Raw genomic sequence first — 15,596 nt, 5'->3', positions numbered from 1 at the left:
CACCAGGTGGGGACAACCCACCTGGGCGCGCCTGGAGGGGGAGCGCGCCCTGGTGGGTTGTGCCCACCCAGGTGCCCCCTCCGGTGGTTCTTGGCTCCAGAAATTCTTATTTATTAAATAAAAAATCCTCACGAAGTTTCGTTCCAATCCGAGAACTTTTATTTCTGCACAAAAACAACACCGTGGTAGTTCTACTGAAAACAGCGTCAGTCCGGGTTAGTTTCATTCAAATCATGCAAATTAGAGTCCAAAACAAGAGGAAAAGCGTTAGGAAAAGTAGATACGACCGAGACGTATCAACTCCCCCAAGCTTAAACCTTTGCTTGTCCTGAAGCAATTCGGTTGATAAACTGAAAGTGAAAAAGAAAAACTTTCAGGAACTCTTTTGCTCTTGTTTACATAAATAAGCTTAAGTAGCACCCAGGTTTTCAGCCAAGATTATAACTAACCATGTCAACAATAACTCTTCAAGATTATATTAACTCATATCAATGACATAATCAACTAGCGAGCAATAATAAGATAACTCAAACAACAACACTTTATCAAAACAACCATGATGTAATATGACAATAGTAGTATCTCGCTAGCCGTTTCTGAGACCGCAAAACATAAATGTAGAGCTCCTCCAAAGTTCAAGCAGCGACTAAACATTGTAATTCATGGTAGAAAAGATCCAGTCATGATGCACCCAACATTAGCTACACACAATGCATGAGGATGAAAATTGTACTCTCAGGTTCTGGCGCTTATTTGAGAAGGTGATGACACAACATAAAAGTAAATAGATGGTCCCTTCGTAGAGGGAGGAAGTGATTTGCAGCGGTGCGAGAGCTCAAGTGTTTAAAACAGAGGTAAATGAAATTTTGTGAAATGCACCTTTCTTGTTTACTTCGCGACCATTACTTATCGGTATCTTCCATGCTAAACACATTAGTGGCGGTTCCCAAGCGATAAAAGTAAAGGTTTAATCCCCCTCCACCAACAATGACACTCCACGGCTTGTCCGAAACAACGGGTACCGTCCATACCAACAACAGTCCTGGGGGAGTTTTGTTTAATTATTTGCAAATTGAATTCGGGACTGGGAATCCCTATTACCGCCCCTCTCATGCAAGGACGAGTGAATAAACACTCGTCATGAGAATAACCCGCTTAGCATGGAAGATACTTACTACCTCCTATCGCTCTATGAAAAATCCAGGCACACAAAAAGGATATTTATTTGAAGTTTTTAGAGGTGGCACATGCAAATTTACTTAGGACGGCAGGGTAATACCATATATAGGTAGGTATGGTGGACTCATCTGGAATAACTTGGGTTTCAGGTTTTTGATGCACATGCAGAATTCCCGCTTAGTAAAGGTGAATGCTAGCAAATAGGTTGAGAAGCGGCCAGCTAGAGAGCGAAAACGGTCATGAACATGCTGAAGGAAATATGCCCTAGAGGCAATAATAAAATTATTATTTATTTCCTTATATCATGATAAATGTTTATTATTCATGCTAGAATTGTATTAACCGGAAACTTGATACATGTGTGAATACATAGACAAACAGAGTGTCACTAGTATGCCTCTTGACTAGCTCGTTGATCAAAGATGGTTATGTTTCCTAGCCATAGACATGAGTTGTCATTTGATTAACGGGATCACATCATTAGGAGAATGATGTGATTGACTTGACCCATTCCGTTAGCTTAGCACTCGATCGTTTAGTATGTTGCTATTGCTTTCTTCATGAGTTATACATGTTCCTATGACTATGAGATTATGCAACTCCCGTTTACCGGAGGAACGCTTTGTGTGCTACCAAACGTCACAACGTAACTGGGTGATTATAAAGGTGCTCTACAGGTGTCTCCGAAGGTATTTGTTGGGTTAGCGTATTTCGAGATTAAGATTTGTCACTCCGATTGTCGGAGAGGTATCTCTGGGCCCACTCGGTAATGCACATCATTATAAAGCCTTGCAAGCATTGTAACTAATGAGTTAGTTGTGGGATGATGTATTACGGAACGAGTAAAGAGACTTGCCGGTAACGAGATTGAACTAGGTATCGAGATACCGACGATCAAATCTCGGGCAAGTAACATACCGATGACAAAGGGAACAACGTATGTTGTTATGCGGTCTGACCGATAAAGATCTTCGTAGAATATGTGGGAGCCAATATGAGCATCCAGGTTCCGCTATTGGTTATTTACCGGAGAGGTGTCTCGGTCATGTCTACATAGTTCTCGAACCCGTAGGGTCCGCACGCTTAAAGTTACGATGACGGTTATATTATGAGTTTATGTGTTTTGATGTACCGAAGGAGTTCGAAGTCCCGGATGAGATCGGGGACATGACGAGGAGTCTCGAAATGGCCGAGACGTAAAGATCGATATATTGGACGACTATATTCGGACTTCGGAAAGGTTCCGAGTGATTCGGGTATTTTTTGGAGTACCGGAGAGTTACGGGAATTCGTATTGGGCCTTAATAGGCCATACGGGAAAGGAGAGAAAGGCCCCAAAGGGTGGCTGCACCCCTCCCCATGGACTAGTCCGAATTGGACTAGGGAGGGGGGGCGCCCCCTTCCTTCTTTCTCCTTCTCCCTTCCCTTTTCCTACTCCAACAAGGAAAGGAGGAGTCCTACTCCCGGTGGGAGTAGGACTCCCCCCTTGGCGCACCCTCCTCCTAGGCCGGCCGCCTCCCCCCTTGCTCCTTTATATACGGGGGCAGGGGGCACCCCATAGACACACAATTGATCAACGATCTTTTAGCCATGTGCGGTGCCCCCTCCACCATATTAGACCTCGATAATATCGTTGCGGAGCTTAGGCGAAGCCCTGCTTTGGTAGAACATCATCATCGTCACCACGCCGTCGTGCTGACGAAACTCTCCCTCAACACTCGGCTGGATCGGAGTTCGAGGGACGTCATCGAGCTGAACGTGTGCTGAACTCGGAGGTGCCGTGCGTTCGCTACTTGATCGGTCGGATCGTGAAGACATACGACTACATCAACCGCGTTGTGTTAACGCTTCTGCTTTCGATCTACGAGGGTACGTGGACAACACTCTCCCCTCTCGTTGTTATGCATCACCATGATCTTGCGTGTGCGTAGGAATTTTTTTGAAATTACTACGTTCCCCAACAGTGGTATCAGAGCCTGGTTTTATGCGTTGATGTTATATGCACAAGTAGAACACAAGTGAGTTGTGGGCGATATAAGTCATACTGCTTACCAGCATGTCATATTTTGGTTCAGCGGTATTGTGAGATGAAGCGGCCCGGACCGACATTACGCGTACGCTTACGCGAGACTGGTTTCACCGTTGCGAGCACTCGATGCTTAAAGGTGACTGGCGGGTTTCTGTCTCTCTCACTTTAGTTGAACCGAGTGTGGCTACGCCCGGTCCTTGCGAAGGTTAAAACAGCACCAACTTGAAAAACTATCGTTGTGGTTTTAATGCGTAGGTAAGAACGGTTCTTGCTAAGCCCGTAGCAGCCATGTAAAACTTGCAACAACAAAGTAGAGGACGTCCAACTTATTTTTGCAGGGCATGTTGTGATGTGATATGGTCAAGACATGATGCTATATTTTATTGTATGAGATGATCATGTTTTGTAAACGAGTTATCGGCAACTGGCAGGAGCCATATGGTTGTCGCTTTATTGTATGAAATGCAATCGCCATGTAATTCTTTTACTTTATCACTAAGCGGTAGCGATAGTCGTAAAAGCAATAGTTGGCGAGACGACAACGATGCTACAATGGAGATCAAGGTGTCGCGCCGGTGACGATGGTGATCATGACGGTGCTTCGGAGATGGAGATCACAAGCACAAGATGATGATGGCCATATCATATCACTTATATTGATTGCATGTGATGTTTATCTTTTATGCATCTTATCTTGCTTTGTTTGATGGTAGCATTATAAGATGATCTCTCACTAAATTTCAAGATAAAAGTGTTCTCCCTGAGTATGCACCGTTGCGAAAGTTCTTCGTGCTGAGACACGACGTGATGATCGGGTGTGATAGGCTCTACGTTCAAATACAACGGGTGCAAAACAGTTGCACATGCGGAATACTCAGGTTAAACTTGACGAGCCTAGCATATGCAGATATGGCCTCGGAACACGGAGACCGAAAGGTCGAGCGTGAATCATATATTAGATATGATCAACATAGTGATGTTCACCGTTGAAACTACTCCATCTCACGTGATGATCGGACATGGTTTAGTTTATATGGATCACATGATCACTTAGAGGATTAGAGGGATGTCTATCTAAGTGGGAGTTCTTAAGTAATATGATTAATTGAACTTAAATTTATCATGAACATAGTCCTGATAGTATTTTGCAAATTATGTTGTAGATCAATAGCTCGCGTTGTTGCTTCCCTGTGTTTATTTTTGATATGTTCCTACAGAAAAATTATGTTGAAAGATGTTAGTAGCAAAGATGCGGATTGGATCCGTGATCTGAGGATTATCCTCATTGATGCATAGAAGAATTATGTCCTTGATGCACCGCTAGGTGACAGACCTATTGCAGGAGCAGATGCAGACGTTATGAACGTTTGGCTAGCTCAATATGATGACTACTTGATAGTTTAGTGCACCATGCTTAACGGCTTAGAATCGGGACTTCAAAGACGTTTTGAACGTCATGGACCATATGAGATGTTCCAGGAGTTGAAGTTAATATTTCAAGAAAATACCCGAGTTGAGAGATATGAACTCTCCAACAAAGTTCTATAGCTAAAAGATGGAGGAGAAAAACTCAAGCAGTGAGCATGTGCTCAGATTGTCTGGGTACTACAATCGCTTGAATCAAGTGGGAGTTAATCTTCCAGATAAAATAGTGATTGACAGAATTCTCTAGTCACCATCACCAAGTTAGTAGAACTTCGTGATGAACTATAGTATGCAAGGGATGACGAAAGTAATTCCCGAGCTCTTCGTGATGCTGAAATCGACGAAGGTAGAAATCAAGAAAAACATCAAGTGTTGATGGTTGACGAGACCACTAGTTTCAAGAAAAGGGCAAAGGGAAGAAGGGGAACTTCAAGAAGAACGGCAAGCAAGTTGCTACTCAAGTGAAGAAGCCTAAGTCTGGTCCTAAGCCTGAGACTAAGTGCTTCTACTGCAAAGGGACTGGTCACTGGAAGCAGAACTACCCCAAGTATTTGGTGGATAAGAAGGATGGCAAAGTGAACAAAGGTATATTGGATATACATGTTATTGATGTGTACTTTACTAGTGTTTATAGAAACCCCTCGGTATTTGATACTGGTTCAGTTGCTAAGAGTAGTAACTCGAAACGGGAGTTGCAGAATAAACAGAGACTAGTAAAAGGTGAGGTGACGATGTGTGTTGGAAGTAGTTCCAAGATTGATATGATCATCATCGCACACTCCCTATACTTTCGGGATTAGTGTTGAAACTAAATAAGTGTTATTTGGTGTTTGCGTTGAGCATGAATATGATTTGATCATGTTTGTTGCAATACGGTTATTCATTTAAATTAGAGAATAATTGTTGTTCTGTTTACATGAATAAAACCTTCTATGGTCATACACCCAATAAAATGGTTTGTTGGATCTCGATCGTAGTGATACACATATTCATAATAATGAAGCCAAAAGATGCAAAGTTAATAATGATAGTGCAACTTATTTGTGGCACTGCCGTTTAGGTCATATTGGTGTAAAGCGCATGAAGAAACTCCATACTCATGGGATTTTGGAATCACTTGATTATGAATCACTTGATGCTTGTGAACCATGCCTCATGGGCAAGATGACTAAAACGCCGTTCTCCGGAACTATGGAGAGAGCAGCAGATTTGTTGGAAGTCATACATACAGATGTATGTGGTCCAATGAATATTGAGGCTCGTGGCGGATATCATTATTTTCTCACCTTCGCAGATAATTTGAGCAGATATGGGTATATCTACTTAATGAAACATAAGTCTGAAACATTTGGAAAGTTCATATAATTTCAGAGCAAAGTGGAAAATCATCGTAACAAGAAAAATAAAGTTTCAACGATCTGATCGTAGAGAAGAGTATTTGAGTTACGAGTTTGGCCTTCAGTTAAAACAATGTGAAATAGTTTCACTACTGACGCCACCTGGAACACCACAGTGTAATGGTGTGTTCGAACATCGTAACCGTACTTTATTAGATATGGTGCGATATATGATGTCTCTTACCAATCTACCACTATCGTTTTGGGGTTATGCATTAGAGACAGCTGCATTCACGTTAAATAGGGTACCGTCTATATCCGTTGAGACGACATCTTATGAACTGTGGTTTGGCAAGAAAGCAAGGTTGTCATTTCTTAAAGTTTGGGGTTGCGATGCTTACGTGAAAAAGTTTCATCCTGATAAGATCAAACCCAAATCGGAGAAATGTGTCTTCATAGGATACCCAAAGGAGACAGTTGGGTACACCTTCTATCACAGATCCGAAGGCAAGACATTCGTTGCTAAGAATGGATCCTTTCTAGAGAAGGAGTTTCTCTCGAAAGAAGTGAGTGGGAGGAAAGTAGAACTTGATGAGGTAATTGCACCTGCTCCCTTATTGCAAAGTAGTTCATCGCAGAAACCAGTTTTTGTGACGCCTATACCAATTAGTGAGGAAGTTAATGATGATGATCATGGAACTTCAGATCAAGTTATTACTGAACCTCGTAGGTCAACCAGAGTGAGCCGCACCAGAGTGGTACGGTAATTCAGTTCTGGAGGTCATGTTACTTGACCATGACGAACCTACGAACTATGAGGAAGCGATGATGAGCCCAGATTCGGCAAAATGGCTTGAGGCCATGAAATCTGAGATGGGATCCATGTATGAGAACAAAGTGTGGACTTTGGATGACTTGTCCGATGATCGGCAAGCCATAGAAAATAAATGGATCTTCAAGAGGAAGACGGACGCTGATAGTAGTGTTACTATCTACAAAGCTAGACTTGTCGGAAAAAGGTTTTTGACAAAGTTCAAGGTGTTGACTATGATGAGATTTTCTCACTCGCAGCTATGCTTAAGTCTGTTCGAATCATGTTAGCAATTGCCGCATTTTATGAAATCTGGCAAATGGATAAACAAAACTGCATTCCTTAATGGATTTATTAAAGAAGAGTTGTATATGATGCAACCATAAGGTTTTGTCAATCCTAAAGGTGCTAACAAAATATGCAAGCTCCAGCGATTCATGTATGGACTGGTGCAAGCATCTCGGAGTTGGAATATACGCTTTGATAAGTTGATCAAAGCATATAGTTTTATACAGACTTGCGGTGAAGCCTGTATTTACTAGAAAGTGAGTGGGAGCACTACAACATTTCTGATAAGTATATGTGAATGACATATTGTTGATCGGAAATAATGTAGAATTATTCTGCAAAGCATAAAGGAGTGTTTGAAAGGAGTTTTTCAAAGAAAGACCTCGGTGAAGCTGCTTACATATTGAGCATCAAGATCTATAGAGATAGATCAAGACGCTTGATAAGTTTTTTCAATGAGTACATACCTTAACAAGATTTTGAAGTAGTTCAAAATGGAACAGTCAAAGAAAGAGTTTCTTACCTTCGTTACAAGGTGTGAAATTGAGTAAGACTCAAAGCCCGACAACGGCAGAAGATAGAAAAAGAATGAAAGTCATTCCCTATGCCTCGGCCATAGGTTCTATAGAGTATGCCATGCTGTGTACCAGATCTATTGTATACCCTAAACTGATTTTGGCAAGGGAGTACAATAGTGATCTAGGAGTAGATCACTGGACAGCGGTCAAAATTATCCTTACTGGGATAAGGATATGTTTCTCGATTATGGAAGTGACAAAAGGTTTGTCGTAAAGGGTTACGTCGATGCAAGTTTTGACACTAATCTAGATGACTCTAAGTCTCGATCTAGATACATATTGAAAGTAGGAGAAATTACCTAGAGTAGCTCCATGCAGAGCATTGTTGACATAGAAATTTGCAAAATACATACGGATCTGAATGTGACAGACCCGTTGACTAAAATTATCTCACAGGCAAAACATGATAACACCTTAGTACTCTTTGGGTGTTAATCACATAGCGATGTGAACTAGATTACTGACTCTAGTAAACCCTTTGGGTGTTGTTCACATGACGATGTGAACTATGTGTGTTAATCACATGGTGATATGAACTATTGATGTTAAATCACATGGCGATGTGACCTAGATTATTGACTCTAGTGCAAGTGGGAGACTGAAGGAAATATGCCCTAGAGGCAATAATAAGGTTATTATTTATTTCCTTATATCATGATAAATGTTTATTATTCATGCTAGAATTGTATTAACCGGAAACTTGATACATGTGTGAATACATAGACAAACAGAGTGTCACTAGTATGCCTCTACTTGACTAGCTCGTTGATCAAAGATGGTTATGTTTCCTAGCCATAGACATGAGTTGTCATTTGATTAACGGGATCACATCATTAGGAGAATGATGTGATTGACTTGACCCATTCCGTTAGCTTAGCAGTCGATCGTTTAGTATGTTGCTATTGCTTTCTTCATGACTTATACATGTTCCTATGACTATGAGATTATGCAACTCCCGTTTACCGGAGGAACGCTTTGTGTGCTACCAAACGTCACAACGAAACTGGGTGATTATAAAGGTGCTCTACAGGTGTCTCCGAAGGTATTTTTTGGGTTGGCGTATTTCGAGATTAGGATTTGTCACTCCGATTGTCTGAGAGGTATCTCTGGGCCCACTCGGTAATGCACATCACTATAAAGCCTTGCAAGCATTGTAACTAATGAGTTAGTTGCGGGATGATGTATTACGGAACGAGTAAAGAGACTTGCCGGTAACGAGATTGAACTAGGTATCTAGATCCGACGATCGAATCTCGGGCAAGTAACATACCGATGACAAAGGGAACAACGTATGTTGTTATGCGGTCTGACCGATAAAGATCTTCGTAGAATATGTGGGAGCCAATATGAGCATCCAGGTTCCGCTATTGGTTATTGACTGGAGAGGTGTCTCGGTCATGTCTACATAGTTCTCGAACCCGTAGGGTCCGCACGCTTAAAGTTACGATGACGGTTATATTATGAGTTTATGTGTTTTGATGTACCGAAGGAGTTCGGAGTCCCGGATGAGATCGGGGACATAAGGAGGAGTCTCGAAATGGCCGAGACGTAAAGATCGATATATTGGACGATTTTATTCGGACTTCGGAAAGGTTCCGAGTGATTCGGGTATTTTTTGGAGTACCGAAGAGTTACGGGAATTCGTATTGGGCCTTAATGGGCCATACGGGAAAGGAGAGAAAGGCCCCAAAGGGTGGCCGCACCCCTCCCCATGGACTAGTCCGAATTGGACTAGGGAGGGGGGCGCCCCCTTCCTTCTTTCTCCTTCTCCCTTCCCTTTTCCTACTCCAACAAGGAAAGGAGGAGTCCTACTCCCGGTGGGAGTAGGACTCCCCCCTTGGCGCGCCCTCCTCCTAGGCGGGCCGCCTCCCCCCTTGCTCCTTTATATACGGGGGCAGGGGGGCACCCCATAGACACACAATTGATCAACGATCTTTTAGCCGTGTGCGGTGCCCCCCTCCACCATATTACACTCGATAATATCGTTGCGGAGCTTAGGCGAAGCCCTGCGTTGGTAGAACATCATCATCGTCACCACGCCGTCGTGCTGACGAAACTCTCCCTCAACACTCGGCTGGATCGGAGTTCGAGGGACGTCATCGAGCTGAACGTGTGCTGAACTCGGAGGTGCCGTGCGTTCGGTACTTGATCGGTCGGATCGTGAAGATGTACGACTACATCAACCGCGTTGTGTTAACGCTTCCGCTTTCGGTCTACGAGGGTACTTGGACAACACTCTCCCCTCTCGTTGTTATGCATCACCATGATCTTGCGTGTGTGTAGGATTTTTTTTGAAATTACTACGTTCCCCAACACATGCATTATGCATAAGTAACATTGGATACTAGCATGAGTAGGATATCAACACCATGAACATAAATATCATAGAGGCTATGTTGGTTTTGATTCAACTACATGCATGAACATGTGCCAAGTCAAGCCAATCGAACATTCAGAGGAGGATACCATATCATCATACCACATCACAATCATTTTAACGCAATGCTGACATCCAAGATAAATCATTATCCACCCCTAGCTACTTAAGCATGGCGTGAGAAACTATAATCTCTAATTGTCAATGCAAACATGTTTGATCATAATAGGCTGAATCATGGATACTAGGTTAAACATATTTACAAAAACAGAACAAGTTGAGTTCATACCCTTTTCTCTATGCCACAGCCAGTTCATCAAATATTGTCATTATTGCCTTTCACTTGTATGACCGAACGATGTGAAAATAATAATAGTGCAAGAGTGTCGTGGACTAAGCTGGAATCTACAAACATTTTATTCAAAAAGGAGAAGACAAAGTAATATGGGCTCGTCGTTAGATCAACAATAATGCATATGAGAGCCACTCAACATTTTCATTGTGGTCTTCTCCTTGGTATGACTCAGTAAAAGAAAAGAAATTCAGAGAATCACACTGAAATATTTTTGGAGTTTTTGGTTTTTCTTGAACAAGCAAATAAAAGGGAAAAACAAAAACGAGAAAAACTATTTGCACGGAAAGCTCCAAACAAGTAAAAGAAGAACAAGGAAATATTTTTGGGTTTTCTTTTTAGTACTTCAACAAGTTAAACTAGGAAGAAAAACCAAAAAGAAGTAGGAAAATTTTTGGATTTTCTCAAAGTTTTTCAAACACATGAGAAGAAGGCGAGAAAATAAATCTAACATGGATTATACAATGAAAGAGTGTGGACACCGACAACTGGAATGAAATGTATGAACATGAATGTAATGTCGGTGGAAATATGTAACCCCCCCCCCCAAGCTTAGGCTTTTGGCCTAACTTGGTAATCACCACTCGAAGAAGCCATCCAGTCCCATGTAGAAGTGCTGGGGAGCGGGCACCTGAGGGTCCCACTGCTGAGGCTCCGCCTGTGCCACAGCCAGGTTGTTCCGGTAGGCGATGATGTCCTCAGGCATAATCCTGTATCCGCCCCTGGCAATAGGATCAAACAAAGCAAGTGCAGGCAACGGAATAACATCACGGGTAATCTCCCTAAAGACCAAGTTATATGGAACATCCATAGTGGTGTTCTCGCTATCTATAAAGTGGTGGTGTGCCATAGCCAAGCGATCTAGGTAAACCTTGGGCATGAGATAATCAAGCTGGCGTATCTGGATGTTAAAGTGACTCGCTAGGCGAGTAGCATAAATACCACCATGTATTTTACCCTTGGATCTGTTAATGTGGAGGTGACGTGCCATAATAGCTCCCAAGCTATAAATGTTGTCGCCGTAAAGTGCATAGCGTAAGACAGCGAAGTCTGGGGCACTAAGTGCACCTACCTTCTCTCTAGAAAGCAAACACTTCGTAATGAATAGAGCAAAATAATGCACAGTCAGAAAGTGTAAGCTAGTGGCGGTGACACCTAACACCCCTCTCTCATCCCCCACTGTCAGAGTGCGGTAAAAACCATCAAACTCTTTTGGCCTAGGCTCTACTAAATTCCCATTAGAAGGGATCAAACAAATGTCACACAATTCAGTAAGTGGTATCTGATGGGGTTCAGCATATAAGTTAAACAACACCTTGGGGGATTATTCCTAGGCAAGAAATGAAAACTTTGCACAAAGGAATTTGTGAGGAGATGGTACTGTTCACATTCAGCTGCGATGAAGTCAGTGAGGCCGGCATTAGCAACATATTGTGCAAACTCTTGACGGATTCTGGCCCCTTCCATGAATGGGTTATGCGGCCATTCGCATGGCCGTACTTCCGCCATTCTCCTGGTGCGGAGATCACTGTCAGATGACTCCCCAATAACTCCCTTGGAGTTCTTCTTGGAAGCAAACTTCCTAAAGATACTCATCTTTTTCCTATGAACAAAATTCTGAAATTTTTAGTCCACAAAACTTCACAAGATTGATAGCAACTACTCATAGGGATGCATAGAGGCCATATCAAGCATTCAAACTACTTAGAACTCTAAGAATTCAACATGCAAGCTCATTTACAGAAGCACCAAGAGTAATTAATTATTCAAAATATAAACCAGTAAAGCAAAAACTAATTGGACCAATGGAGGGGGCACATACCAAGCAACAATCCCCTAAAACGGTTTTAGAAACGGAGCTTCGAGCAAAGAGATCGAAATCTGCGGGTTTGAGAGCAAGAACGGGCGAGAAAGAGCAATGGTGATTTTTTTTCTAGAGGTAGGTGATGATATGGGATGAAGGGATAAGTGAGGGGGGCCACGTGGGGACCACAACCCACCAGGGCACGCCCAGGTGGGTTGTGCCCACCTGGTGCACCCCCCTCTGATGTTATTTGTATCAAAAATTCTTAAATATTCAGAAGAAATCGTATTAAATTTTTAGAGTATTCTGAGAACTTTTATTTTTCGGTCATTTTTTTATTGCACGGGAAAGTCAGAAAACAGACAAAACATGGCATTTTATTTTATTTAATGAATAATAATAGAAAACAAAAAGTGGGGATAGAAGGTAGTGCTTACTAAATTCATCAACTTCATACCTCCCAAAAATGATCCATTAATAAGGTTGAACAAGTCTTATTAACAACCACTTTCGATTAGCATGAAACCGAAGAACTTTCATAAATCACTAAGTTACCTCAATGGGGATATGAATGTCCCCAACAATAATCATTTCATATTTCTTTTTGGCGGTAGGTAGAGGTAGTTGAAAACTTCCAATAGTGATTGTCGGAGTTTTTTCAATAACATTAATACCATTGACATGGAATTGTTTCTTTGGAAAGTGCACCGTATGTTCATGACCATTGATATGAAAAGTGACCTTGCTTTTACTGCAATCAATAACAGCCCCTGCAGTATTAAAAAAGGGTCTAGCAAGGATAGTCGAGATGTTGTCGTCCTCGGGCATCTCAAGTATAACAAAGTCAGTCAAGATAGTAACATTAGCAACAACAACGGGCACATCCTCACAAATACCGATAGGTATGGCAGTTGATTTGTCAGCCATTTGCAAAGATATTTCAGTAGGTGTGAGGTTGTTCAAATCAAGTCTTTTATATAGAGAGAAAGGCATAACACTAACACCAGCTCCTAGATCACACAAAGCAGTTTTCACATAGTTTCTTTTGATGGAGCAAGGTATAGTTGGGATTCCCGGATCTCCAACTTGTTTAGGTACTCCATCCTTAAAAGTGTAAGTAATAAGCATGGTGGAGATTTCAGCTTCCGGTATTTTTCTCTTGTTGGTGATGATGTCTTTCATGTACTTTGCATAAGGAGGCATTTTTAAGATGTCAGTCAAGCGAGTACGCAAGAAGAATGGCCTAAGCATTTCAGCAAAGCGTTCAAATTCTTCATCATCTTTCTTCTTAGGTTACTTAGGTGGAAAGGGCATAGGTTTTTGAACCCATGGTTCTCTTTCCTTACCATGTTTTCTAGCAACAAAGTCCCTTTTATCATATCTTTTATTCTTGGGTTGTGGGTTATCAAGATCAACTGCTGGTTCTATCTCAACATCATTGTCTGCTTCTTTATTATTTGTTTGAGTGTCCTCATGAACCTCATCATTATGTTTTTCATTATCAGAGGGTGAGTGTTCATTACCAGATTGAGTTTCAGCATCAGAGATAGAGACTTCATTATCATTATCAGGAGGATTTTCTACTTCAGGTTCACTAGAGACATGCAAAGTCCTATCATTTTTCTTCTTGTTTTTCTTTTTAGAAGGACTAGGTGCATCAGTGTTAATTCTTTGAGAGTCTTGTTCAATTCTTTTTGGGTGTCCCTCAGGATAAAGTGGTTCCTGAGTCATTCTACCTCCTCTAGTCATTACTCTAACAGCATCATCATTCATATTATTGTTCATTTCATCAAGCATTTCTCATTGAGATTTAGCAACTTGTTCTAATTGAGTTTGAACCATAGAGGCAAGCTTTCCTACACCTCTAACATCATTGGTAATTCTAAACAACAAGTCACTCAAGCAAGCAATCATATCAGAATTGTATTTCAATTGTTCATAACATTTGCATTGAACTGATCTTGCTTTCTAATGTAGTTATTAGACTCATAAAGGCATTGACTAGGAGGCATATTGTAAGGATTGTCATTGTCATTGAATTTCATTAAAGAATTTACCTCTACCACCTTAGGTGGTGGTGGTGTTTCAAGCCCATGTATTTCTTCAATAGGAGGTAAAAAAATTACATCCTCAGCTTTAATACCTTTTTCCTTCATATATTTCTTTGCCCTTTGCATATCCTCAGGACTGAGATATAAGACACCCCTCTTCTTCGAAGTAGGTTTGAGTGGTGTTTCGGGAAGAGTCCAATCATCATAATTTTTCAATATGTTATTCAATAATTCTTCAGCTTGTCCAATAGTTTGTTCCCTGAAAACACAACCAGCACAACTATCTAGGAAATCCCTAGAAGCATCGGTTAGTCCATTGTAGAAGATATCAAGTATTTCGTTTTTCTTAAGAGGATGATCAGGCAAAGCATTAAGCAATTGGAGAAGCCTCCCCCAAGCTTGTGGGAGAGTCCCTTCTTCAATTTGCACAAAATTAAATATTTCCTGTAAGGCACCTTGTTTCTTATGAGCAGGAAAATATTTTTCAAAGAAGTAATAAATCATATCCTAGGGACTACGCACACAACCAGGAGCAAGAGTATTATACCAAGTCTTAGCATCACCCTTTAATGAGAACGGAAATAATTTGAGAATATAATAGTAGCGAATTTTCTCATCATGAGCAAAAAGAGTGGCTATGTTATTCAACTTAGTAAGATGTGCCACAACAGTTTTAGTTTCATAACATGGAAAGGATCAGATTCAACCAAAGCAATTAACTCTAGATCGACAGAGAATTAATAATCCTTGTCATCAACAAAGATAGGTGAAGTAGCAAACTTAGGATCACATTTCATTCTAGCATTCAAAGATTTTTCTTTCAGTTTGCATAATAATTTCTTAAGATCATCTCTATCATTGCAAGAAGGAACGTATCTAGTTGTCTCCTCATCCATAACATAACCTTCCGGTACCTTTGGCAATTCATATCTAGGAGAACTAGTTCTAATAGGTGTTTCAAGATTTTCAATTTTCAAGCTCTTCATCGGTTTCAACAATTTCATCAGATTCAGCATTCTCAAAAGCTTTAGTTCTAGCAAATTGTACATCAAGAAATTCACCTATTGGCACATTATCATCAAGCAAGGTATTAGCATCATCATAAATATCATTCATAGCAAAAGTAGCATCATCAATAACTTGCGACATATCAGGATTAATAGTATGTGGTGGTGTCGCAAGTTTACTTATAACAGAAGGTGAATCAAGTGCAGAGCTAGATGATAAGTCCTTACCTCCCCTCGTCTTTGAGGGAAAAATCTTAGTCTTAACGTCCTTCAGATTCTTCATAGTGATAATTTGATAATAATCCCAAGTGACTCAACAAATATAGCTATGGTCCCCCGCAACGGCGCTAGAAAAAGG

Source organism: Triticum aestivum, chromosome 1D (genome assembly GCF_018294505.1).
Source record: "Triticum aestivum cultivar Chinese Spring chromosome 1D, IWGSC CS RefSeq v2.1, whole genome shotgun sequence".
Classification (NCBI taxonomy): Eukaryota; Viridiplantae; Streptophyta; class Magnoliopsida; order Poales; family Poaceae; genus Triticum; species Triticum aestivum.
Note: the sequence above shows the minus strand (reverse complement) of the source record.